Source organism: Protopterus annectens, chromosome 4.part1 (genome assembly GCF_019279795.1).
Source record: "Protopterus annectens isolate FY-2018-M chromosome 4.part1, PAN1.0, whole genome shotgun sequence".
Taxonomy (NCBI): domain Eukaryota; kingdom Metazoa; phylum Chordata; order Ceratodontiformes; family Protopteridae; genus Protopterus; species Protopterus annectens.
Window position 1 is genome coordinate 513,344,272 of NC_056734.1, and position 26,975 is coordinate 513,371,246.

Below are 26,975 nucleotides of genomic sequence, written 5' to 3' on the forward strand. Positions count from 1 at the left end.
AGATCTCCGATTCAAAGCTGGTACAATGCACTACCAATTCTCTGCACTGCCCTTTGGGTTATCTACTGCGCCCAGGGTCTTTACAAAGTGCCTTTCACCAGTAATTGCATTTTGCAGACAAAGGAATTCAAATATATCCATACCTGGACGACTGCCTCAGTCAAGCAGAGACAAAGGACATTCTTCTAAAGCATCTGGCGTTTGTAAAAAGGTTGCTACATTTATCTAGTGTACACAGTACATTTATCTAGTGTACACAGTAAACGAAAAGAAGTCAAAACTAGTGCCTTCACAACAGATATTCCTGGGTGCAAGCTTAAATACAACGGCCCAGATGACTTGCCTCACACCAGACAAACCAGGACAACTGACTCAATATTTTCAGCTAATGGCAAAAATTCTGCAGGCCCTGGGATTCATGGCATCCTGCATACTACTAATTCCATATGCCGGACTGCATATGAGGAAATTAGTGGTACGTTAAGTGTTTGGACTCAGCACTCTCAGCTTAGAAGCAGTGATACCAATAATTCCCTGCCTACAACAGGAGTTTCGATGGTGGGCACAGGCATGTCACCTCAACAAGGGTCAGCCTTTCACTCTACCCACAGCCAGGCAGAGTCTTAACAGCTGCTTTGGACTACACCTGGGGAGCACACATGGCAGGAAAATGTGTTCAGGGCAAGTGGACCACAGACCAAATGCATCTTCACATCAATCAAAAGATATGTTGGCTGTTCAAAATGCCCTAACAGCTTTGAAGGACCTCTTTCATCCAGGACATTTATTAAAAACGACACCACAGTAATGTGGCCCATAAACCAGCAAGGGGGCACTCATTCTTACCCCCCCCGTGCAGGCAAGCCATGACCTTGAACACAACTCTAACTTATCAAGTTCATCTGCAAGCACAATTCCTGCCAGGAAGGAAAAATACTCTGGCAGACCTATCTAAGCAGAAATATCATGGACCCTCATGAATGGAAACTGAATCCACAAATCTTCAGCATGGTAACGCAAAAATGGGGATGCCCAGACATAGATCTTTTTGCCTCCCCACTGAATTACAAACTACAAAAATTCTGCACAAGGACTTATCACACACAAGCATGGAAAGTGGATGCTCTCTCGTTCAGCTGGAAAAGCCTAAGTTTATGCCTTCCCACCACTGCCTCTCCTTTCGAAGGTACTCCTAAAAGCCAGACAAACACAGATCCTGATTGCTCCAGACTGGCCACGCCAGCAGTGGTACCCAGTCTTAAAGAACTTGGCTCAAGGCCCACCATGGATTTTGCCTCTATTTCCACACCTTCTGACTCGACAAAATCGGATCCTGCAGTCAGCTCAAAACCCTAAACCTGGCTGCATTGCAGGTTCATTATTCAAACAGGCAACATCTCTCTAAAGCTGTTATGTATCTCATTTTGGAGGCCATGAGACCAAGCACCAGGAAATCTTACTCTGGAAGATTATGTGCCTGGAACCAGGCTCAAAGCCTTGACCCTCTTGTCCCAAACATTCCTTAGATTTTGCAATACTTGACTGAGATGCTGGGCAAAGGCCTATCCTATCAAGATCCACGCCTCTGCCATTTCAGCACATTAGAACACTGATCCTCCTTTATTCTCTCATCCCTTGCTAAAGCAGTACTTCAGAGGGGCTAAAACATAAGACCACCCCAGAGAGCAACAACTTGGGACCTCAGTTTTGTTTTGGAAAAGCTGTCCCTGCCACCTTTTGAGCCAGCCAATACAGCCGGTGAAAATTTTTTTATCATGGAAAACAGCTCTGCTCCTGGCAGCAACTTCAGCACTAAGTCTCAGAGCTACAGGCATTAATGGCAGTGAAACCTTTTATAATTTTTTCATCAGGACCAGGTATCTTTAAGGACCAGCCCTACCTTTATGCCAAAGGTGGTATCTAGTGTGGCTCTTAACCAAACCATCCAGTTGCCAATTTTTTATCCAATCCCCCAGAATAAAGGAGAATCTTCTCCACTCTTTGGACATACACAAGCAGCTATGCTTCTACTTAGACAAAACAAAAGCTTTCAGGAAAACTGAGCAACTGTTTGTAGCATATGCTGCAGGATCACAGGGCAAGGCTATTTCAAAGCAGACCATCTCCAAATGGATAGGACACTATTTGTTACTGCTATACACAGCATGGGAAATCTGTCCCTATTAACATTGGGCTACATTCTGCCAGAGCAACAGCCTTTCTCAGGAGTACCAACCAAGGAAATTTTGGAGGCTGCAACTTGAGTTCAGTGCACACCTTTACCAAGCATTACCACTTGTCTGTCTACTCTAAAATCCAGAGCAGGATTTGCCACTGCAGTTCTGCAGGGCCTCTTAGTCAATCCTAACTCTTTATAGACCAGCCACCCAACCTCAGCTTTGGGATTCTACCCAAGTGTAATGACTGCAGCAGTGTAACACTATGAACATAGTACAGTTTTGTGCCTACCATAAATGTAGATGTTAGTGTTCACACTGCTGCAGTCCAGGTTGCCCTCCCTCCTCCCCCTCTGTCCTAGCTGTAGCAATATGTATTGCTTACCTACTTGGGGGCACCTGACATCTGGGGCAAGAAACTGAAGAAAATGGTGTCTGATGCATCTTTTATACCTCTGGCACACTGATGGGGAAGAAGTGACAGCAACCGACACCGGACCAAAACTTTGGAACTCTGGCAGACTGCGGGACTGCCTGACAGCAGGATAACCCAAGTGTAATGACTGCAGCAGTGTTAACACTAACATCTACATTTATGGTAGTACAAAACTGTAATTTGTGAAAGATTGGTCAGTCTTGGGTTGAGTTCTTGGAATGATTTATGCATAAGGACCTCGGATGGCATTCCTCAATACTGCCCTTGGTTTTTCTAGATCTGTGGCAATGGGGTTTTGCCATATCTTGTCCACTTGACTTGGTGGTCAAAACTGTTCATCAGAAAATGGGATTCTCTAGATCAGAGCTTTAGTTTCAGCACTTGGGGATAAATTGAATATGGTCTATGCTTGTCCTGCTGACCCACAGAGCTGGATTTCAGTTTTCACCCTTTAAAAAAAAAAAAAAAAAAAAAAGAGGCAAGTTGTATAGGTACATAGTTCCATCCAAACTTGTCTATAGTTTCAGACTATAGGGTGGGATGGAGAGGAGTTATCTTGTGAAGTTTCAGTGTTGATTACATGATTACACTTCTATTTTTGGTAGGTGAAATGGTTCAAACTGGAAAACCCAAATTTTAGGCCGTAGCTAGCACAGTTTTTTCCACTTCATTTAAAAATTAAATGTGCACTAAGATTCTGCAGAGGTCCAATATAGCATTAACAGAAGTGTGCAGTCTCATGGGTGTTTACGTGGCTAACATGGGGGGGGGGGGGGTGTTTAAGCATAGCCATGCTTTTTATAAGAATCAAACCTTGTCTTGTGAGGGAAACACTTTACCCATTTGCAGCTCCCAGCCCCCCCTTATTTTGTAGATGTAGTGGACCCTCCCCCCAAATTAAGTGTTAAGTGGTTTCCTGGCTTTTGCAGAATTACTTTTGAGATTAGAGGTGTCATTTTAATGTAATGGTTTTAAGAAACCTTGCTGAGGGGGCAGACTTTGTGCATTTATTCTGCTTCCTTAAAAAGGTTGTTCTGGAATATTCCCTCTGTTAGCTTGGGCCATGTTAAACTTCTCCCTAAGTGTACAATCTAAGTATTGGCCACTAGAGTTTGAACAGGGACAAAGTTATAAGGAGACATAGAAAAGGAAACCTCTTAATCCCTTGACTGAAAAATGCAGGTGTAAGGAATGTAGTGACCAAGACTTCAGTTTCCATGATTTGAGCATAATGGATTAAGCAAGTCTTGTCCACATTTGAATGCTTTACTCAACTTAGTGCCCCCCCCCCCCCCCAAGAGGCTTTTGAAATAAGATTGGACTATACAATTTGAGTCTGGCAGCTTTTGTTTAGAATATTGAGCAGACAAACTGATCCCATCAGCACGTATGGTTGAACATCTCTTCAGTGGAAGAACACACACACACACATACATTCTGCTACTGTGTCATGCTCATGGTGGTGGCTAGGCTTCTCTCCTGTACCTTCCGCTTGAATCCAGGGGTGTTAACTGTCTTGTACTAGGTTATGATCTCAAAATGTTGGTGTAAACTGTTTAATATTGACATCTGTTTCTGACCTTGCTTGTGTTGGGTGTAATACTTTGTGAAGCTTCACTGAGGAGAAGTAAAGTTATTGACATTCTTGTAATTTGGGAGTGTATGTAATACAGTTGTAGAGATTAAAGTGAATGTGGGGGAAGCATGCCACATGAGCACATGGTGAAAAACTAAGTGCTTAAAGAGGTTTTGAGGCTCAAGTGAGACTTGTCTAGCAGATGCAAGGTAACTTTAGTCTTTTTCATCTGGGTAATTCCTTCACATGTGTTGAATCCTATGAGCCATTTGTACTTTTCTTGCAGAGTTCAGTAGCTGGTATTGTGGGGGTATAGAGATTCCTGACTTGTGGCTGAATCCCTTTCCTGTAAACCATTTACTCTGCTGGGTACCAAATGTGTTTGTATGGAGCGAGGTTTGATGTTTGTTCTGACTAATTTGGAATTACTGAAATGAGGAACAGGATTGCATTTATGCTTGTGGTTGCAGTCCCGTGTGTAAGTCTGCAGTCAAACTATTAAGCTTCTCATGCCAAGTGTTTGAGAACATTTGAGGGTTGACTTCAGTCTCTGCTCTGACAGTGAGCTGGAATATGCCAATGTTGCCATCCACCAAGAGTACACCTAACATGAATATACAGCAGTGGCTGCCAGTGTGTTTGTTGGGCTTGAGTCCAGAAACCTGCAGAGTTGATAGTCTGTGCTGGATCTCCTGGCTTGGTTGCTTAGTATTGGTAATTTTTTTTTTTCCCAGTTTGGTTACTTGCAGATTTTACTTTCAAAAGATGAATTTTTTTTCTTTTTCCTACTTTCTACAGGTCCATTTTTTTCTGCCTACAGTGACTGCTAAACCTTGATGCTGTATGAGATGTAGCTGAATTGTCCTATCCAGCAGTTGTGGGTTTTGCTAAACCTTGATGCTGTATGAGATGTAGCTGAATTGTCCTATCCAGCAGTTGTGGGTTTTGCATTAATAAGATGTACTGGGTGGTTTTGGGTGGGGAGACCATGCAGTTGTACTCTTAGAACTAGCAAGGAAGCTTTGAGTTGTTTGTAGTGGTAGTACTAGCGTGTAGGGTAAAGCTGCACCTTTCTGCATTTTTATGGTGTGCATTATGTATCCGATTTAACCTAATTATTTTAGTACTTCAGCTCCTAGCTTTACGGGCTCATTAACAGGTATTTCTGACTTTCCCTATTTGCATGTTATTTGTTGCCTTGTAACTTTTTTTATTCTGGTTTGCTATTTGAACAGGTAAGTGGGCTAGCCTGGGCTGTGACGCACAATCCTCTTGTATGTTGCAAGGAATGACTTTCAGTGGCCATAATGAGTTGAGGGGTGACCTGATTCCTCTAATGGGACAGATTATGTACTTGTATACATGCTGTTTGCAGCTGTCTGTATACAAGTAGGAGTTCCAAATACTTTTTTTATACTTTGATTATTTTGTCTTGTCTAGAACTATTGATTGTGTGAAGTGGCTGGTGTTGGTGGTGGTGCAGGTTTATATTCACAAACGTATTCTCTAATGACTTCTCTTGGAAGACTTCCCAGCTAGCTGATCTTGATGTAGTGAAGCCCCCCCCCCCCCCCCCATACTGAAGTTAAAATTAGGGTCCAACAGTGTTGTATTTACCTCTTCATCTCTTGGATGCATTGCATCTTGATTGGGGGGGGGGGGGCAGACTAGATTTGTTTTTAAATAGGGTGGTGGCCTATCTAATATGACTAGTCTTTTGAATACATTTGGGAGTCTGCTAGTAAATATCAAGAATTTGTTATCTGGAGTCAATTATTGTAGTTTCCATAGTAAGCAATGGCAGAGAATGCTCTCTCTTTGGGGGAGCAATTGTAGATGCTGGAAATAGTGGGTGTGCCATTTGAGCTGCTTCAGGAATTGTAGTTTGCCTCCTAAGTAAGGATAGGTAAAGTTACTATTCTGTGACACTTGGATTAATACCTTGCCCATCAGTAAGGCTGATTTTAATCTCTGTTGGGATGACTAGCACATTAGTGTTTGTAGGGTTGATCAGGTGTATGTCTTAGCCCAGTTACTTGTAGTGGGAGTTTTTGAAAACCAATGAAGGCTTTATTCTGGGGCATGTTTTTATTTATTTTTTTTAAGTATGACTGGGTGGAGCCCATTTTCATCAGAGACCTGGGGGACAGTAACTCAAGTGTTAATTTTTAAGTCTTAAAAGTAAAACGAATTTGTTCTAATTAGATTAAATATGAGCACATTGGTTAAGAGTAGATGCAGGTTGCATGACTAGAATTAACATTTTAGCCTGTTTTATAGATACGTTAGTATAATACAATGTGTGATTAAAAAGCAGTCTTATGGTGTATGTTTGGAGAGAAATTGAAGGGAGACTAAGGAGATACAAGGTATGAATAGGCATTTTTCAACATTTAGGGGTATAGTTTTATCCTGGTCTTTTGAGCAAGGAAAGGGACAGCTTTTGGCTAAAAAATCTAAGAATGGTTTTGGAGGATGGGAAGGAGAGTTTCTGATATGAAGTTCCAGGCTTTAACATCAACATGGTGCGAGTACAGAACAATGCCCAGCAGACTTTATAGCCGGTCATTGCAATTTAGTGGCTGAATTCCAAGAACATGGCTATGTAGACTGTTTAGTGCTGGACAAGCTGCTGGGAGTCTGGATTATTTTTCTGGATGGTTTTAACCAGATTGGTCTCTAATGCTGTACACTGGTGGGTTTTGAAAGGGGTATTTACTGCAAATTCAGGAACTTTGTTATAGTTGCTAAAGTTTTACATTTTCTTTTTGTGATGCCTAAAGGTTAGTAAGTGTGGGTGGAGACTAGTAGTGCTAAGTGTAGCTTTAGTTGTGTCCTTTTTTTTTTTTTTTTTTTTTTTTTTCCCAGATCTATAAATTATCCCTAGTTTGAATTTCTTATGCAATTTTTATATTTGCAGGTTCAATTTAAGACCCTCTTCCCTAATAGAGGTGGCTGAGTTTTGTTCTCTTGTGGGAGAGGGATTTGGGGAAATGGTGTTTCTTTGGGTTAAGTAAAAGTTGTTACAAAGCCAGGATTCTGTTTTTAAAGCTTCCTGAGTAACTTTTTGGATGTGTTCCACATTGCCAATGTGCACGAGTGTAGTCATCTGCATACCATGTATAAAGGTGTTCTGATGTGTGTGGTGAGATTGTTAGAAGGGGCCAAGAACAGGGACTTGTTATAAGTAGTGGTGACTGGGTATGGAGAGGGTGGAGTATCACTTTGCTGACTGCTACCTATTGGGTAGCTTTACAGTCATAGAAGCGTGGGCTAAGAGCTAGTGAATCCATTTTGAAGTAGAAGTTTGCTGTGACAAGCTGTCCTAAGGCTTTAGATAAATTTTAGAAGTAGAGGGGAATCTAGTTTGCTTGGACTGTATCTACATATGAAGTGAAGTGGGAAGGATAGAAGCCATGTGTGGGGGACAGGAGATGTTCTTAGTGTTGCACTGTTGCAGTAGTCACATTTGGGTTATCCCTGCCAGGGTAGCCCTTGGCTGGCCTGAATACCAGAGGCTTAGTATTTCTACATCTGTTGTCACTTCAGGACTGACGTCAGGTTATCAGTAGTATAAAGTAAGGCACCTGCTGCCATTAAATCAGTCTTGCTGTGGAGCCCAAAGCAGAAGCAGTTTGCAGGAGTGCCGGTTGGCTGCTACCGGAGTTTCATCTACTGAATTGAAGTTTAAATACCCCATTTGATCCTTTGTTTCTTGCACTACCAATGTTAAGTTACTTTCACCTGTGGAAGGAAAATACCATACAGACAGTCATTCTTACTGCATCACTTATTTAGGCCCAGACCACAATGTCCCCTATTGTTGCTTCTGTGCTTTGTTCAATGGCCTAACTTATCTGTCATCGGGCTGTTATTGTAGCTAGATATCTTTGCGTAGTCCTCCAATATGGCTTTGGTAAGCCACCCAACAGCAGATCTTCTGAAAAAAAACAGACTGCACAGGTCCAAACCTACTGACAATGCTTCCGTTAAGATGGTCATCAGTTCTCCAGTCCTTGGTGAGGTGCTTTCGCAGCCCCCGATGCCAGCTTCTTTTGAGTCGCAGGTTGCTACAGAGATCCTTTTGGAGTCTGGTATGCTGCAAAACTCTTTGACTAAGGATCCTGCAGTCATTTCTACCCTGGATGGGTCTGGAGCTGCTGAGCAGGCACCAGCTTCCAAGGAAGTCCTTTGCACTACCGACCTATTTTTGAGACTACCATTCATTCGAAAACTGTTAGGCCCAAGGTATGAACCACACCCAAGAAACCAATGACGCAGTCTCTGGCACCTGCTTCCTTGCCTCAGTCTCAAATGCTTAAAATGGCAGAAGGCCTTATGCTGAGTAGGGGAAGCCAAGCTACCCCCTCCAAAAAGAGATCTGTCCCCTGTAGTTTAATCTGAACAAGTCTGACTCTGCATCTGTATATGAAGACCTGCAACCTCTCTACGTACGAGTATTCCTCATGCAGAGGACTTGATCCCTTCAGACTCTCCCCCAGATTTTTCCTTTGGGGAAACGGTTCATACTTTAAGGGAGCACTTCCAATGGGAGAGTCAAGACTATCCCTTCTGTAAAGAGACTGGGGGGGGGGATTTCTTAGATCTTCCACAGCACAGACCCTTGGCCATCTTCCCCCCCCCCCCCTCAATCCTGGTTGTTGTGGAGGATGTTTTCTCCTAATATAGCTTGACTCCTGACACCCTCCCTCCTGCACCCAAAATACCAGATTGGGTACTAGTGTCCGACTCTCAAATTTCTTTTAAAAATTCTACTGCTGACCCTGAGGTAATTTCTCAAGGGCCTAAAGGGATTAAAGTGACCTAAGAATCCCATCCCCTCGGGTAGGGATTCCCGAGCACGAAACAGATTGGGTAAAAAAAGTATACACCTCAGCTACTCTTGCTATCTGGGCACTAATTGTTAGTTCCATATGCAAAAATTTCAGCAACATACCCTGGAACTCCTAAAGTCTTCCTTTCCTGCTTGTGCAGAATCTAGAGTTAGAGTTGATGCATTCTGCAAGTAGAGTAACTACACACATTGCACTGTGGTTTTGACACCCTAGAAGCTTCTTACAGGACAGCAGTCACTCGATATGTCATTGGAAGGCATACATGGCTTAAGGAACAGCCCCTGGCAGACCATGTCCAATCTAAGTTGTTGGACGCCCCTTTGCACAAAGACTACTTATTTGGCACCAAGGCGGAAGAGGTCTTAAAGATGGAAGAAAAAGCAAAATGTATGCACAGGTTAGGATTTCTTACAGGTCCAGGCACCCAGGTTCACTGGGTGTTGTCCCACCAAGCACTGGTCTTTCCTGCTCCCACTAAGCCAATCCTGCCCAGAACCCAGGGAGCTAGACCCCCCCCCCTCCCCAGACAGCAGCCACAGGGAATGCAGAGATCTAAGCAGTGGACTACCACTTCAAAACCAGGGAGTTCTAAGCCACCCCCTTTATGGTAAGAACTCGCAATGACTTGCCTCCACCCCCTCCCTCTGCCCACCTTCACTTACTCCTAGGAGGAATACTTTCACAGAAGCACCTGGGCCACTATTGCAAACTACCATTGGGTTCTCAGCATAGTGTCTCGGGGGGGGGGGGGGGGATGCAAATTTTCCTTCCAACCCAAGAAGGGTTCCCAGATCTACCTCCGAACCAGTGGGCAGGGCCTGAAAAGCAAATGCTTTCTCTGCTTTTTATGAGGGCAGTAGAGCACATTCCTGCAGAACAGGCCAAGGTTTCTACTCCAGACTACTGGTGCCCAGAAGAGGGCTCCTGGCACCCCATTCTTAATCCTATCCATTCTAAACACCTTCCTGGTGATCTCAAAGTTCAGAATGCCCTCCCTCTAGCAGCTGTTACCCATGCTCTCAAAGGGCACTTGGCTAGCCACCCTAGATCTAAGATGCCTACCTCCACATTCCTATCGGGGAATCTTGCAGGAAATGTCTGTTTCAGGGCATGATCTCAACACTCTGTTCTCTGCTTCCCTTTGGCTTTTCTACTGCTCCCCAGAGTTTTCACAAATTGTCTGGCTCCAGCTTTATTGCCTTTTGCAGACAAAGGAATGTCTAGTTTTACCCATACTTAAACGACTGCCATATTCTGGCACACAGCCAGGAAAAGCTTCTCAAGCACCTGGCCTTTGGATTTCTTTGTGTACCGTAGGGAAGTTTAGTAGGGTCTTAACAGGTGGCCACCCAAAGGATTTATTTTCCTGGGAGCAAGCCTGGACACTGCATCCCAGATGGCATTCCTTACACCAGAAAAACTAATTTTCCTGACTGCCTACTTCTCTCAAGCCACCAGACCCCAGCTATCTGCAGATCCTGCAGGTTTTGGGGTTCATGGCATCTTGCATACTACTCCTTCTGTATACCAACCGGACTGCATATGAGGAAACTTCAATGGTACCTTAAAAGCCATTGTCAACACTCCACACCTGGATTTCTGTTCACACTTAAATTCCACCTGCCTCTCCTCCAAATCCAGGGCAGGGTTTGCCTCTGTAGTAGTGTAGGGCATCCTAGCCAGTCCCTAGCTTCCTTGACTGCCTCCACCCATTTCCTTAGCTTTGGGGAATCCACCCAAATTTTTTGCTTTGATTTCCGATGTTCTTCGTCTTCCCTTGCTGCAGTCCTGACAATTGGGTATAGTCCGCGTCCCAGTCGGCCCGAATACCAGAGTATAAGGCTGACGTCGGTCATGGCGAGACTGGCGTCAGTGCGTCAGGGTACTATCGCATGACCGGCGTCATTTCCTCAGTCTTTTGCATGGTCCGATGCAGAAGCAATTTGTGCAGGTTGGCGTTCTGAGATTTTCCAAAACCGGAGTTTCAGACCGAATACAGAGTTGGCTAAGTAACCCGTTGGAACATTTTGGTTTTTCTTGCCTCAGTATTTAACCGGATGTCAGAAAAAGTGAATAACTGTATTTCTTGTGGGAAGCAGATACCGCATAGGGATTATCATACATTGTGTATACCTTGTTTAGGGCCTGAGCACGGCGTTGTTGGTTGCCGCTCTTGTGCTAGATTTAACAAGCGCACTATTAAGAGGAGGCTTGATTGTGCTAGGTTAGTGTTTGGGAAGCGTTGCAATTATACTATGCCGCCGGATGCTCCGGCGCCTGCTTCATCTAAGAAGCGCAAGGACAAAACAGTGAAGTCTAGGGGTGAGGAACCGGCAGTCCCGGACGTCGGTCCTTTAGAAGGCTCAGGGGAGCCAGAGGTTTTGCCAGGAGTCTCTATGGAGTCTCAGGCAGATACTTTACTGTTACAGGATGTGCCCTCTCAGGAGGTAGGCCAGGCTGAGGGGCTTCTCAGGTAACTGTTCTTCCCTCTCTTCCCAAGGTAGTTAGGGCCTCTCCTTCTGTTGCCAAAGCTTCTTTAGAGGAAAGCCAAGTTCAGCTTCTGTAGGGGCTTCTCCTAGCATTTCGGCTCTGTGCCTAAGAAACATATGCTTAAAATGGCAGAAGATTTGATTACTCTGATTAGAGGTTCTATGCCCCACCTGATAAGAGGCCTAGGGTGGAACAGGAGTTTGATAGTTTTGAACAGTGTTCACAGGCTTCAGAGTCTTCTGTGGAAGACTTGCAAGAGTTTCCTACTTATTCTGATTCTGATGTGGATGATTCCACTCCTTCAGCTTCTCCTCCTGAGGATTTTTCATTTTCAGAGACTCTTCACTCCATGAGGGAGCACTTTAAATGGGAAGGCCAAGATTACTCTGACTCCAGAAAAAGGCTTAGGGAATTCTTGTTTTGCCCCAGCATAGGCCCTTAGCTATTCCTCCTGTGTTGAATGTGGTGGAGGATGTTTTGCAGAGGCTTCTCTGAACCCTGATTCCTTGCCTCCTGCTCCTGTTAAGCCTGATAGGTATTATAGGGTGCAAGCTCATAAGTATTTGTTTAAGAGTCCCAGGCGGACCCAGAAACTATTTCTCAGGGGCCTAAAGGTGTTAAAGCTTCTGTGGTTAAAAATCCTGTACCCTCTGATAAAGAGGCAAGGGCTTTGGATAGGTGGGGTAAGAAAGTATATACTTCTTCCACTCTAGCCATGAGGCGTTGAATTGTCAATTTCATATGCTGAAATATCAGAATTATCTCCTTTCACAATTGAAATCTAAGGTGGATGCTTTGGCGGAAGGTATTGAGTGTAAAGAATTGCTGGATTTGGTTCATGTGTCTGAACAAGTGGGTAAGCATTCTTTGCAGTGTGGTTTTGATGCTGTTCAGGCCTCCTCGAGGGTGGCTGCTACTAGTTCTGTTCTTCGCAGACATGCATGGTTGAAGGATCAGAATTTAGCTGAGCATGTTAAGACCAGGATTTTGGATGCTCCTTTACAGTCTGATGTGTTGTTTGGACCAATGACCTGCCTTTTCAGCTGCCAGTGGACTCTCGTCTGGCAGCTCCTTTGGGAGGAAGATTGTCTCTTTTCAAAGAAAATTGGGATTTAATCACTCAAGACAGATGGGTGCTGGATATCATTCATCACGGGTACAGATTTTATTTCCACACAATGCCCCCTTTCAAAGGCATGCCAGATGTTCCTCCTCCACAAAGAAAAGAGGCTCACAAGCAAGTTTCTCAGTTACTCCAGATAGGGGCTATTCAGCCAGTCCCTGTGTCAGAAAGGGGCGATTTTATTCTCGCCTGTTCCTAGTACCAAAGAAGGGGAACACGTGGAGACCAATTTTGGATTTATCTATCCTCAACACTTACCTGGACATTCCCAAGTTCAAGATGTTGACGTTACAGCAACTGTTACCTCTGCTGGGCAAGGATCACTGGATGGTAACTTTGGATCTCAAGGAAGCTTACCTTCATGTGCCCATAAGGCTAAGTTGCAGAAAGTTTCTGCGGTTTCGAACTGGAGATTTTCATTATCAGTTCTCTGCATTGCCCTTTGGCTTATCTACTGCGCCCAGAGTATTCACAAAGGTTCTGGCTCCAGTGATAGCTTATTTCAGGCTTCAAGGCATTCAAATTTATCCTTACTTGGACGACTGCCTGATTCTGGCTCAAGAAAAGGAACACCTTCTACAGCATCTGGAATATGTCATAGCAGTGCTAAGATGCCTAGGGTATTCTGTGAACGAAATAAAGTCCAGTCTAGTAGCCTCTCAAGACATGTGCTTCCTGGGTGTGAGACTGAATACACCAGCCCAGATGGCCTTTTTAAGCCCGGCCAAACAAAAGAGTCTGTCACTTTACTTCCATCAACTATCTCATCAGTCGTGCTGACTGCAAGGACAGTCCTTCAAGCATTAGGGTTCATGGCATCTTGTATTCTGGTGCTTCCCAATGCCAAACTGCATATGAGGAAGCTACAATGGTATCTCAAAAATGTATGGACACAGCACTGCCAAGATTTGGACACTGTCATTCAAATAATACCTTGCCTTCAAAAGGAATTCTTGTGGTGGGCTCAGGAATGTCACCTAAACAAGGGACTCTCTGTGACCCGGCCAGAGGCGAGTCAGATTTTAACGACAGATGCCTCGGACACTGCTTGGGAGCTCATCTAAATGGAAAGTGGATACAAGACAAGTGGCCTGCCAGACTACAGCATCTACATATCAACATGAAGGAGATGTTAGCAGTCCAGTTTGCATTGATGGCGTTCAAGGAGTTACTTCTTCAGGGCAGGTGTTGATTCTGACAGACAACACAACTGTCATGTGGTACATCAACAAGCAAGGGGGAACACATTCTTATCCTCTATGCAGGCAAGCAATGATTTTATGGGAGACTGCTAAGCCTGCAACTGACTCTTCAGGCAAGGTTTCTGCCAGGAGCACAGAACTCCCTAGCAGATGTATTAAGCAGACAAATCATGGATCCCCACGAGTGGAAACTGGATCTTCATGTATTTCAGAAATTGACAGTGTCATGGGGAACTCCAGACATAGATCTGTTCGCTTCTCCACTAAACCACCAGCTGCCAAAGTATTGCACAAAGGGGTTTCATCACACAGCTTGGAAAGTGGATGCTCTGTCTTTCAGTTGGAAAAACCTTCATGTCTATGCCTTTCCACCTCTACCTCTTCTTCCAAAGGTATTACTAAAGGTCAGACAGGACAGGCCAAGGATGATTTTGATAGCTCCAGATTGGCCTCGGCAACACTGGTACCCACTTCTAAGGAGTCTTGTAAAGAAGCCTCCATGGCCTTTACCTCTGATTCCTCATCTGTTATCTCAGAAGGACGGTCATCTGCTCAATGTCAAGCTTCAATCTCTTCATCTCACAGCTTGGCATATTCTGTGTTGAAGCATGGTAGGTCTCAGCTTCCTCAACAAGTTTTAAATGTGATTATGGAAGCTAGAAGGCCTAGTACTAGGAGAGTGTAGAAAAATGGAAGAGATTTTTATTTTGGAGTACAGCAAAGAATTTGGAGATTTCAGAGCCTAATTTGAGTGTGGCTCTTCAATATCTTACTGAATTATTGGACAAAGGTTTGTCTTTCTCTTCCATAAAGATTCATGCTGCAGCAATTTCAGCTCACTATGATTGTGACCCACCTTTGTTTTCGCATCCTTTGTTCAAGCAGTTTCTTAGAGGGGCTAAGAATATTAGACCCCCACGTAGAGCTCCTACTCCTGCTTGGGATCTCAATTTTGTGTTGGAAAAACTTACTCTACAACCTTTTGAGCCTGCAGCTACTGCTGAATTGAAATATTTGTCATGGAAGACTGCTTTTCTGTTGGCTATTACTTCTGCAAGAAGGGTGTCTGAGTTGCAGGCCCTTATGGCAGTAGAGCCCTTTTTGATTTTCCATAAGGACAGGGTATCATTACGTACTAATCCTTCCTTTATGCCTAAGGTGGTTTCTAGTGTGGCTTTAAACCAAACTATTCATTTGCCTACGTTTTTGCAGATCCTCAAAATAAAGGGGAAAAGATTTTGCACACTTTAGATGTACACAGGCAATTGCGTTATTATTTGAGCAGGACTAAAGATTTTAGGCAGTCTCAGCAGTTACTTGTTTCTTTTGCTTTAAGTTCACAGGGCAAGCCTGTGTCAAAACAAACTATTTCTAGGTGGATTGGCTTTTGCATTGCATTTTGTTATTCCCATCATGGCAAAGAGGTTCCAGCTGGGATTAGGCCTCATTCCACTAGGGCTACTGCCACTTCAACAGCATTTCTAAGGGGTGGCAACTAAGGATATTCTGGAGGCAGCTACTTGGAGTTCAGTGCATACTTTCTCTAGGCATTATCACCTGCCTATATACTCTAAGACTAGAGCTGGTTTTGCCACAGCTGTTTTACAAGGCATGTTGTCAGCTCCTGCTACTTTATAATTTGCCAGCCTCCCTTACCTCTGCTTTGGGATTCTACCCAATTGTCAGGACTGCAGCAAGGAAGAACATAGTACAGTTTTGTACCTACCATAAATGTAGATGTTCGAGGATTCCCTTGCTGCAGTCCACCCTCCCTCCTTCCCTCTGTGTTTCAGGGTGGTTGTGTAGGTGAGTTTACATGCTTATATTTTTGTATATATTACTGTATATATTGTACATGTTTTTTGGTGCAGGTTGTTTTTGGGACTTGTCTTTTTGGGTCTTCTGACATCTGGGGCAAGAAAAGACTGAGGTCATGCGATTAGTACCCTGACGCAGTCTAAGGCGCCATGACCGACGTCAGCCTTATACTCTGGTATTCGGGCCGACTGGGACGCGGACTATACCCAATTGTCAGGACTGCAGCAAGGGAATCCTCGAACATCTACATTTATGGTAGGTACAAAACTGTACTTTTTGTCTAGTGTGATAGCGGATAGTAAGCATGTGATTTGCTTAATATTTGTCATACTGCCTGTCTATCTGATGTTTACCAGACTTTTATAACTGTCTGGTCAGATGACTCTGCCAGTGTTACCGTGGCTGTAAGCCTCCCCTTTTTGGATCTGATGTTGCACCTCCTAGTTTGAGGTGGGAGTAAATTTAAGTAGCTGGGAGCTGCATTTTAGTAATCTTGTTGCAAAACTAGCTACTTGGTAATACTACTCCAGCTGCTATTATGTTGTGCATGAACTGGATTTATTTATTTTGGTATATTCCCTTATGTTTGCATTCTCTTTGACGGTCCTAAAAATGGTTTTTGTCCCTCTTCCTGAATACTGCGTAGTTTCAAAGCACTCTGCATCCATATATTCACTTTGTTTTAATGCATCTTCCCTTGGTGTTGGCATTAAAACAGAAAGCCCTTTCAACTGTTAATCCCTCTATCAGCAGCAATGTCTTCCTTAGTTTTTATCAATAACATCAGTAGTGGAAGGGTCTAAGCTGCTAATTATTGCATCTGTTTTAGAATTTAACAGGTTGGCAGTAGGAAGTGGGTAGACTTGGCCAGAAAACTGGAAATTTTATCAAATGAACTTGGCCAGAAAAGTGGAAATTTTATCAAATGAAGTTACTTCAGTGGACTGTTGTACAAGCAAGCAGTTAAAATGACAAAACGTTGAGCATTGTACAAAGGGTGTGCTATTATGAACTTGTCCTGTGTAGGGTCAGTTTGCAGTTAAGTCCTGTTAATTGCCTGGGAATGTTCTTTACTGGAAGTTCATGCCAACAGTCCATCTCACCGCAAACGGAATGTTATAACAGAGTTGTGCAGAGGTAGATGGCACACTTGTTACGTAGAAGGTAATCCCTTTTAAACTTGGTGGATGACTACAGTGGAAATGTGTAGAAATTCTCTCCATGGTGAAATTTGATCACCTTTTATGAATACCCATGTGCTACAGAAATGGATTTGTCAATTTAACTTAAGTCAGATGAAATAAAGTACTAATCTCTCTGCTTTCACAAACACCAAGCAGTTTAAACCTCTTAAGACCTGCTAACATCCAGTTCAAGTCCCACTCTGTTACAATTACTGAAGTGCACTTGGGAATTCCTTAATATAGCTTGTGTAATGCACACAGCACCTGCTACTTTCAGTAGATGTTAGGTGGTATAGAAAGCTTCATAAGCTTAGGTTTCAAATGTACACTTCTGGATAGGTAGCCAGTATGTGTAGTTTTAGCATGTTTTTAATTTATATTTTGTCTTTGGTTGCTTGTACATTACCATCCAAAGCTGTCCAAGTCTTAACAGCAGTTTCTCCATTGAATAGCAAGACAGTTTCCTTTAAACTGAATTTCTGAATATTTTGAGCCGTAGTTGAAATTGAAACCTGTTTGAACCTGTATCTGTGAAGTGATGCAGTCACTTTGGAAATTCTGATAGTGAGATTCTGCATCTTTTAGAGGGAGATGAACTGGTTCTTGGAGACTGCTTTAGCAAAGAAAGCATTATTTGTGTGTTGCAGTGTTACAGGGGTTTAGGGATGGGGCCAAATTCTGGAGGTATCTACAGTTAGAATTCTGTCTGGGCCCCTGAAACGGCCCTTGATGGCAATAGCTCTGCTGTTGAAGGAAAATAACACAAAGTACCCATTAACAATGGATAAGAACTGCTGAAACTGTTTTAGCATCTTAAAAGGTAAGGGGGGAGATGCTAGAAGTAGGCAAGATGAGCAGTGAAGGCAGATGTGGGAAAGATTGTGTTTAAAAAATGGTTAGTTCATGGGGCAGTAGTGGTTGCTGTAGGGATTTTTATTCCCCTTTCATTTGACTATAGAATTCACAGCGTCTGTATGTTCATCCTAATAGGATGCTCTTCATTGACCAGTGTTGCTGTACAAAGGTAATTGTGGTGACTCCCTTGGCCTAAACAGTGGTTCTCTCTATTGGTAATTGCTACCTGCCATTACCAGTAAACGTTCTCACAAACTGGGCCTGCTTGCACAAGGGGGGGGGGGGTTACTGTCTGGATATGTGCCCATAAGGTATTGGAATTCTGTTTTCTGTGGATGTGCCACAGGTATTAAAGGAGGCAAGAAAATCTGCTACTTTAAGTGTTTTCTTAAATGGCACCAATACAAGAACAAAGACCCTTTTTAGACTAGTATCTCTGGCTCTACATTTGTGAAAGTAAGTTTCCTATGCTTGTCTACCTTCAAGGTTCACGTCTCTGCCATTTCAGCACTTCTATCCACAAATTCCTTTTATTTCAGTTTAGTGTCGTGAATGCTTTTGAAATGGGGGTTGTGTACCACTCCTTGGGAATCTTAATCTTGATATGGGGGGGGTGTTAACTATTGCTCTGTTTGAACCAGCTGATATGGCAGACTTTGGTTCCTTAACATGGAAAAATGTTAATTATTTGCTCTGAATTGCAGTCTTATGGTGGGCCAACCTTAACTGCCTTCCTACAAAGATACGGTTTCCTTAAGAGCTGATCAGTTATGCTTAAAGCCAAGCTATCCATATTGTCCCTGGAACCTGAAAAGGATATTCCAGACCTCTTGGGTAATATCTTCACAGAACTAAATCTTTTTGGACTCTGGTCAGTTGCTATCCTCTTAGGGTGAGAACAACCTGTGAAGCCATGAAAATGGCAGCCTGTGTCGAAGCAGGCAATTTCAAAATTGTTTTGTGCTTTTACCTTTTTCTTTGAACTTGCCAGTACAAGGTTCATTCTATGAAGGCTTTGATTTAATCTGTACTCTGGGTCCGATTCTAGAATCGGAAACTGTACAAACCACCTCTCCAAGCCTAGAACACACTTGGCTAGAACTATTCTCTTGGGGTTCCTGAACCCTCATTCTTCTAACTAGTCTAGGGTACAGTAGACTACCAGTTACTGGTGTAGTAGCCTTTACTATAACTAGCATGGTACAGTTGTGTAGGCTAACTTGCCAGTTAATGTTCAAGTGATCATGGCTGCAGTAACCCCTCTTATTGTACATGCGCTGAGTGTGGTATGCCTGGAACAGGTTTTGCATCTCCACATTTTCAGGACAAAATGAATTATAAACTATAGACACCAATGTTTTGTGTGAGTCTGTAATCTCACTTTTTGCAAAAATATGAAGTTTTACAAGGGACAGATGGGATAATGTGAGGAAAATCTAGGGAGTTCTGGAAAGACAAATGAAAGGTGGCAATTCAGTGATGTTGGGAAAAATATATTTTTTTAATTTGTCTTTGCATGATGTATGACTGTGTCTAGCAGTTTTCACTTAAAATGAATGCAGAATGTATGACTGTCTAGCAGTTTTCACTTAAAATGAATGCAGAATGTATGGAAATTTGAAGACCAGACTAACTGTAATCTTTACCTTATAATTTTAAATGCAAGTATAACTGCACCAATCTGAAAAGCCCCTTTCTATAGTCATCCAGTTGTCTTCAGCTCTGTCTGCTTGTTTTAGTTGGTCACTGGCAGTTCTTGCTTCTGATCTGTCTTGGTTCTTGGCACCACATCTGAACTGACGCCCTGTAATACAGGATTGGCTAGACCATGTCACAAAGTTTGAGGGGGGGATTCTGAGCTAAAGAAAGCTGCAGTTTTTTTTTTTTTTTTGTGGGTGCAGAACCCATATGGCACGGACGGTGATGCTTTAACTGTTTTGTGCAAGGATGTATGCAGCTGTACATAGCCTTGACAGACCAAATTTGCAAACTAAGTTCTGCTTTTATCTGTTCAGTATCTAGACTGCCATGCTATGTTTCAGACTACACTAATTTTGCATTTCATTTGTTTGTAGCTGCACTGGTCCCAACCCAGCCATGAGGGAAATGCCAAACCTAGTAGAGATGCAGTCAGTAAGGCAGAATGTGTACTGTTGGACAACAAGCTTTGCAGAAATGATGGAAATATTAAGTACGCATTTGTTTTACACAGCTGTAGGTCTGACCACTTTCAAACTGGTACATGGTTTGATTGCGTAGTCAGTGCTTTAAGAAGTTTTTTTAATTGATACTTTAAAAACTGCATTTATAACAGCTGGCTAACCTTTCAGCAGTTTATTGACCTTTGAGGGAAAGTGTGCATAATGGTAAGAACTAAATGTTCACCGTTTTCAGAAGTTATATCTTACAGGACCTTTCAAGCAGTCAGTTCAGGCAACAAGTCCCTGAACATTTGCTGAAGTACACTATGGAAGTGAAAATATAATGGCCATTTAAGATTTTTTTTTTATTTCTTATCTGATACGAAGTTCAGTCTTGCACCTAGCAATAAGATTGGCAAGACTTGGTGAGTCCAGCACCTAAAACTTCCAAGGCTACCTTACTAATTCCCTGTTTTAACAGTAAGGCGGAGCATGCGAGTATCTGTGCATTTAGTTGGTTGTGCTGTAACATGTAAATAAAGTCATAGCCTGGGGATAATGCCAGATTAAACATTAGAATTCTGTAATCAACTAGTTCATAGACACCAGGACGGTCAGCTAATGTGTCTTTCTCTAATGTTCATCCACCAAATGAGTGTCTCCCCCTTCACAAAGCCAGTGCTGCTGAACTGGCTGATGCATGTGCCTTGGGAGAATGGGTGCTTCAGGTAAGAATGTAAAAGGTTCATGGACTGTGGCCTGTCTGCACGCACATGTAAGAAGATGGCAGTCCTCCATAGTGTTGTAGGCATTTCATGACTGGCTTCCTTGAGGTGCAGTTGCCATGCAATTTCAGTGGCAGTTTAGTACTTTAACAAGCAATAAGGAATATAATTTAACCTTTGTGCAGAGAAGAAATTATGGGAACGGGGCCGTGACTTACAACTTTTCAGACTGTACTGCACATATCTGGATGTAGCAGCATGAGTGCAGGATAAATTTGAGCAGGCAAGTTCAGTTTCCCCCACATGCTGCCCCTCAACAGCAATGTCGTATGCAGCACATGTGGGAAGTGTCAAATCTTGCTGGCGTCTATTTGCTTCACCATTAAACGCCAAATGCCCTAACTTCAGAATGGGTCATTTTGAAAGACTCCCAAGGATATTTTCTCCCACAGTTTGTGCCTGGGTCGTCTTATACCTATCCCCTCCTTCCCCTGATACTAGGGTTGTTTATAGAAAGCAAAGGTTTGCAAGGCTCTATGCATTTCTTGGAACCTTCTGGCTCCCCCAAATTGGGTTCCCCTTTCTTTGGCCTTGCCTGAGGGAGAAATCTTTATTCCTCCTGACTTCCACCCCTTTCTTTCCTCCTGATTTCCACTCTGACAAGTTCAGCAAGACATCGTCAGTTTGCCTATCCACTTTATTTTTCTAGTTCCAGTAATGGCTAGAAACGTTGTTCCCTCTGGATTTTGAACACTGCGGCATTGCAGAAAACTTCAACCAGAATGATTTAAGGGCAAGTGGAAGCCGAGTGGGCTGACAAACGTTGTGGCTATGTTTGCACTCTTGAAGGAGTTTGTGTTTTAACTTGAGAGTTACACAAGGGGAACTAGCTGCTACTCCTTTTCTAATGGCTGCAGTTCTTTCATGAAGTTTTCCAAATCTTACTGGCTGCACACCAACTAAATTGGAACCCTAAATTTGTGCTAGTGTCTAAGCAGATCTTCCTTTGAACTATATGGTTCATTTGGCCACCTTCTTAGTGGGAGAGCAGCATTTTTTGACTGCCATTAAATCTGCAGGAGGAGTTTGAGCTTCAGGCCCTTAATGCACGAAAAAATGATAAAGGGATAAATCCTATGAAGCCTTCCTTTTTGCCTATAGTTGGGCTAATGTAAACAAAGTGGGTACAATGAAGTGAATAGAAATACGCCTAAAAGGAGTACTTGTTACCTTGTTGACACTGACCGACCACTATCATTTGCTAGGACCGCGTAAAGGGCTCTTGGAAAGATGAGCAACTCCTAGCTTTTTAGGCCCCTGGACTTGGTCAAAAGGTTACCAGTGTTTTATACTGGCAAATGGATTTTAGACTCCAATTTTGGTACTTTGTCCCCAAAGGGTTTTGTGCTTTTTTTTTTTAATGGCTCGAGCTGTCCATCACTTTCCCCTGTAACTGCAGCAACTACTTGCTCTTTCAGCCTGTTTTCTTTAGTAAAGTTGTGTAATTTTCATAGTGAGCACATCCTTGGAGTGACTATGCTGAGGTCAGCTGTTTTGTGCACCCTGGTTAGCTGGGGACTTAGTCCTGTATTTACATTTTCTGGACAGCACCTGAGAAGTACACAGTGCTTACCAGAACATCCGATTTTCTGCTCTACAAACTTGCCCTCCTTGCTCACCACGTTGCCCTTTGAGGATCTGTGAGGGACCATAGTCTAGTTGCTCTAGGTTTTGTGTGTCTTATAAAAAGACCACAAAACTTTTCCCACCTTTAATATGACCTATAGCCTGTACAATTCAATTGAAAAACAAATCTGTTGGGGGGGGGGGTATTAAAACTTGCAATAAGCTGTGTGCACACCCTTTAATACTTTGAAGCACCTTTTGGATGTAATTGCAGCACACTGCCTTCTTGGGTAGCAGCCTGTCAGCATGGCACATCTTGACTTGGCAAGATTTGCCCACTCTTCCTTGCAAAAATGCTCAATCTCTCCGATTGCAAGGGCATCTCTTGTGCACAGCCCTGGTCACACCACACTTTTTTATTTTCTATTGGATTTGGGTCTGGGCTCTGGCTGGGTCATTCCAAAATTTAAATATTTCTCTGGTGAATATATTCTTTTGTTTTGGATGTATGCTTGGGGTCATTCTGTTTGAAAGGTGACCTTCCTTTTCAGCTTTCTAGCAGACACCTGAAGGTATTGGGCCAAAAGTGGTATTTGGAACTGTCCATAATTTCCTCCACCTTGACTAAAACCCTAGTTTCAGCTGAAGAAAAACTACTTCAAAGCATACTGCCTTCACCATGGGGATGGTGTTTTGGTGATGTGAAGTGTTATTTTTGTGCCAAAGTCCCTTTTGGAATTCTGGCCAAAATTCAGCCTTTGTCTCTACATACCATAATACATTTTCCACATGCTTTTGGGAGACTATGTATCTTGCAAACTTTACCCAGGCGAGTGTTTTTCTGTAAGAAAAGGCTTCTGTCTTGCAACCCTACCCCATAGCCCAGACATATGGAGAATACGGGAGATTGTTGCATGTATTATGCAACCAATACTTGCCAGAAATTCCTGCAGCTCCTTGTGTTGCTGTAGGTCTCTTAGCAGCCTCTCTGATCAGTTTTAGTCTCGTTTTAGTCTCGTTTTTTCATCAGTTTTGGAGGGACATCCACTTCTTTGCAACATCACTGTTGTGCCATATTTTCTCCTTTTGAGTGTCTTTACTGTGTTCCATGGTATATCCAATGCTGTAGAAATGTATTTGTACCCTTCTGATACCTTTCAACAATGAGATCCCTTTGCTTTGTAAGCTCTCTGCGAACCATGGCTTTTGCTGTAGCAGGCAACTGGGTAAATGTCAGGAAAATCCTACTAGGACAGCTTAACTTCTGTTAATCAAAGTCTCTCTAATTGATGGCAGGTGTGTACCCACAAAGACTGAGTGCTGTAATTCAATAAAAAGGTGCTTTTTAAGTATTTAAGGGTGTGCACGCTTTTGCAACCAGCTTATTGTAAGCTTTTGTTTTCCCCCAACATTTTTTCAATTGAATTGTACAGGTTATAGGTCACCATTGAAGGTGGGGAAAAGTTTTGAAATTTACTGTGGTCATATCACAAAAACCTGGCATTTTAACAAGGGTGTGTAGACTACTTTTTTGTTTTATCCTCTACTTTTTTGGTATATGTATAATGTGGAGTGAGGGGGGATTATGGTTGGGGAGACGCAAAGGTTGAGCAGGTCTGTTGAGAACTTTTTGCAGCTTTGAGCAAGTCTAAAGTCCTAGTTGGACTGAATTTTGTCTATGTACTCTTGCAAACTCTAGAGGGAACATTTGTGCCTTGCTTACTCCTCTCTTTGGTGTCCTGTTCTTTACCACTTCTGTGATTGAAGTAAAACTAGAGATCTAAATCTACATCAGGAAGTAAAGTGGATTGAGAGGTCCACTTCCTCGGCTCTGGAATAAACTGTCTACATGCCACTGACTCCTTGTCTTTCTAATGTAGCCTGAACAACCTAGGACTACTGTAAATTTACACTGGGAATTGCAGGTATCTCACTTCTAAGACGTAGTAGAGCCAGAAGGTAGTTCTTGGCAAGGTGCATGTGGCCTCTGGTCAGATTGGCTTTTATATATAAAATACCACAGTTGATGCAACCTCTATTACATTCAAATGAATGTGTGCAAGACTGTCTGAAGCCTTTTGGAGAAATATCCCCAGCGTTCTCACCTTTGCTTGTTTTGTGCAGTTATCTCCCAATAATTGACTTCAGAAGATGTTACAGGATGTGCCTCCAGGAGGCAGGCTGAGGGGGCTCTCCTCAGGGTAACTGTTCTTCCTCCTCTCCTGTAGTAGGGGGCCTCCTTCTGTTGCCAAAGCTTCTTTAGAGGTAGGCCAAGTTCAGCTTCTGTGGGGTTTCTCCTAGCATGAACAGTGTATAGGTCAGAGTCTCTGTGGAAGACTTGCACTTGTTTCCTACTTATTCTGGATTCTGATGTGATGTTGGACACTCCTACACAGCCTCCTCCTGAGGATTTTTCATTTTCAGAGACTACTCCTCCATGAGGGAGCACTTTAAAATGGAAGGCCAGGATTACTCTGATTCCAGGAAAAAGGCTTAGAATTTCTTTGTTTTACCCCAGCATAGGCCCTTGGCTATTCCTCCCAATGTTTTTGCTTCCCTGAACCCTGACTCCTGACTCCTTGCCTCCTGTGTTAAGCCTGCCTGCTAATTAATGCCCTCAAGTCATAAGTATTCTTTTAGTTAAGTGAGGGCGACAGAGGCAGAAACTGTTTCTCAGGGGCCTAAAGCAGGGTAAAGCTTCTGTTCTGTGGTGTAAAACTGTCCTCTGATAAAGAGGCAAGGGCTTTGGATAGGTGGGGTAAGAAAGTATATACTTTCCACTCTCTAGCCATGAGGGCGTGAATTGTCAGCTCTATATGCTGAAATATCAGAATTATCTCCTTCACAATTGAAATCTAAGGTGGATGCTTGGCGGAAGGTATTGAGTGTAAAAGATTTATCTTATGTGTCTGAGCAAGTGTGGGTAAGCATTCTTTGCAGTGTGGTTTTGATGCTGTCAGCTTGCTCAGTGGAGTGGATGCTACTAGTTCTGTTCTTCTGGTGGTTGCTACTTAGTGAATTTCAAAATTTAGCTGAGCATGTTAAGACCAGGATTGGATGCTCCTTTACAGTCTGATGATGTGTTTGGACCCGCCGGTGGAAGTTTTAAAGAAAATGGAGGACAAAGCTAAGTCTATGCAGACAGACTGTAAAGATTTTGCAGTGTGCAGCCCTAAGTTTAGTAGAAATTGTTTATTCTCGCTGTCCCTAGTACCAAAGAAGGAACATGTGGAGAAATTTTTTGGATTTATATCATCCCTCAACACTTCATTGACATTCCCAAGTTCAAGATGTTGACGCTATAAACTACCTCTGCTGCTGGCAAGGATCACTGGATGGTAACTTTGGATCTCAAGGAAGCTTACCTTCATGTTAGAGGCGTTGGCTCCAGTGTGGCTACTTACTAGCTTCTTCAAGGCATCTCAAATCTTATCTTACTCTTGCGAGATGTTCTTGCCTGGCTCAAAAAAAAGAAGACCTTCTACATCTGACTGAATTCATCATAGCAGTGCATGCTAAGATGCCTAGGTCTTCTAAAGAACGAAAAGTCCAGTCTCTCCCCCTCCTCAGACATGTGCTTGTCTGGTGACTGAATAAGCAGCCCAGATGGCCTGGCCTAACCCCGACAAACAAAAAAAGGAGTCTGTCCTTTACTTCCATCAACTATCTCATCAGTCCGGTACACCGTAAGGACAGTCCTTCAAGCATTAGGGTTCATGGCATCTTGTCAGGACTGCAGGCAAGAATCCTAACACACTACATTTATGGTAGGTACAAAACTGTACTTTTTGGTAATAGCCACAGTGGATGCAGTAATATTTAAAATGACTTTGATGTTTTCAGTTTATAGTCATGTTCATCACAGCCCTTGTAGAGGTGGTAGTTCACTTTCCTAATGTTTTCTCTACTTCCTTTTCAGAGGCAGCTTTGACAGCAAATATTGACACCCTATCCCTTTAAGCTAGAGTTTCTTGGTTCCTGTGGCTCTGCTTTTGAACACTAATTGTGGCATCCGCAGTGTTCAGTGTTAAATTCTCCACTGCTCAGTGATGAAACCAAATACCAGAGTGTGGATTTCCAAGATGGCTGCCCACAAACATCTTTACTTCAGTTCTCCCAGTGTGAAAACTTGAGGGACAGTGACATTGTTAGCTTGGGTAAAACTTTATGTACTGGCAAGTCCACTGCCTGGATGAGAGCAGATGAAAAATTTTAACTTGAAAGAATCCACTAGAAAATTGGGAAGAACACTGGCTGGGAAGAATGCTATAGCTTGTCAGCAAAAGGCAGTTTCTTCTTTGGTAGAAGAGAGCTTTCCTGCAGCTGAGCGAGAAACTTTAGAGGTGTTCAAAATAAATGAAACAAACCATATATCAATTTAAATGACCAGGCTGAAAAATAGATGCAACTAGCTATTAGGATGGAAATGACTGCAAAAAGTGAAATGAAACCTATCCCCGATGACACACAGCCCACAGACTGTGTGCCACTCAACCACAGCCAATAAGGCAAACATACCAAACACTAGTCATGGGTGATTCTATAGTCAGGCACACTGTCCCACTCACCAGGCTAGACAAGATTAGTCAGCTGCCTGTCTGGTGCCAGGATCTGCCACACAACCCACGCACTCTGGTCACTCCACACAAAGCACAAATATGACTCCTTGTCCACATTGGTGTGAATGACATGAGATGTACCTCCCTGGACTGCATGAAAAGAGACCTGGAAGAGCTCTCCGATCTTGTAGCCCAGGCAGGTATGAC

The 26,975-nt window shown here is 43.1% G+C and overlaps 1 protein-coding gene across 1 annotated transcript in view; it reads left to right on the top strand.

Annotated features, from left to right (window-relative positions):
• Positions 1–26,975, top strand: part of LOC122801243 (high density lipoprotein binding protein) — a 1,918,659-nt gene that overhangs the window by 75,578 nt on the left and 1,816,106 nt on the right. The gene's annotated exons all lie outside the window — the stretch shown is intronic.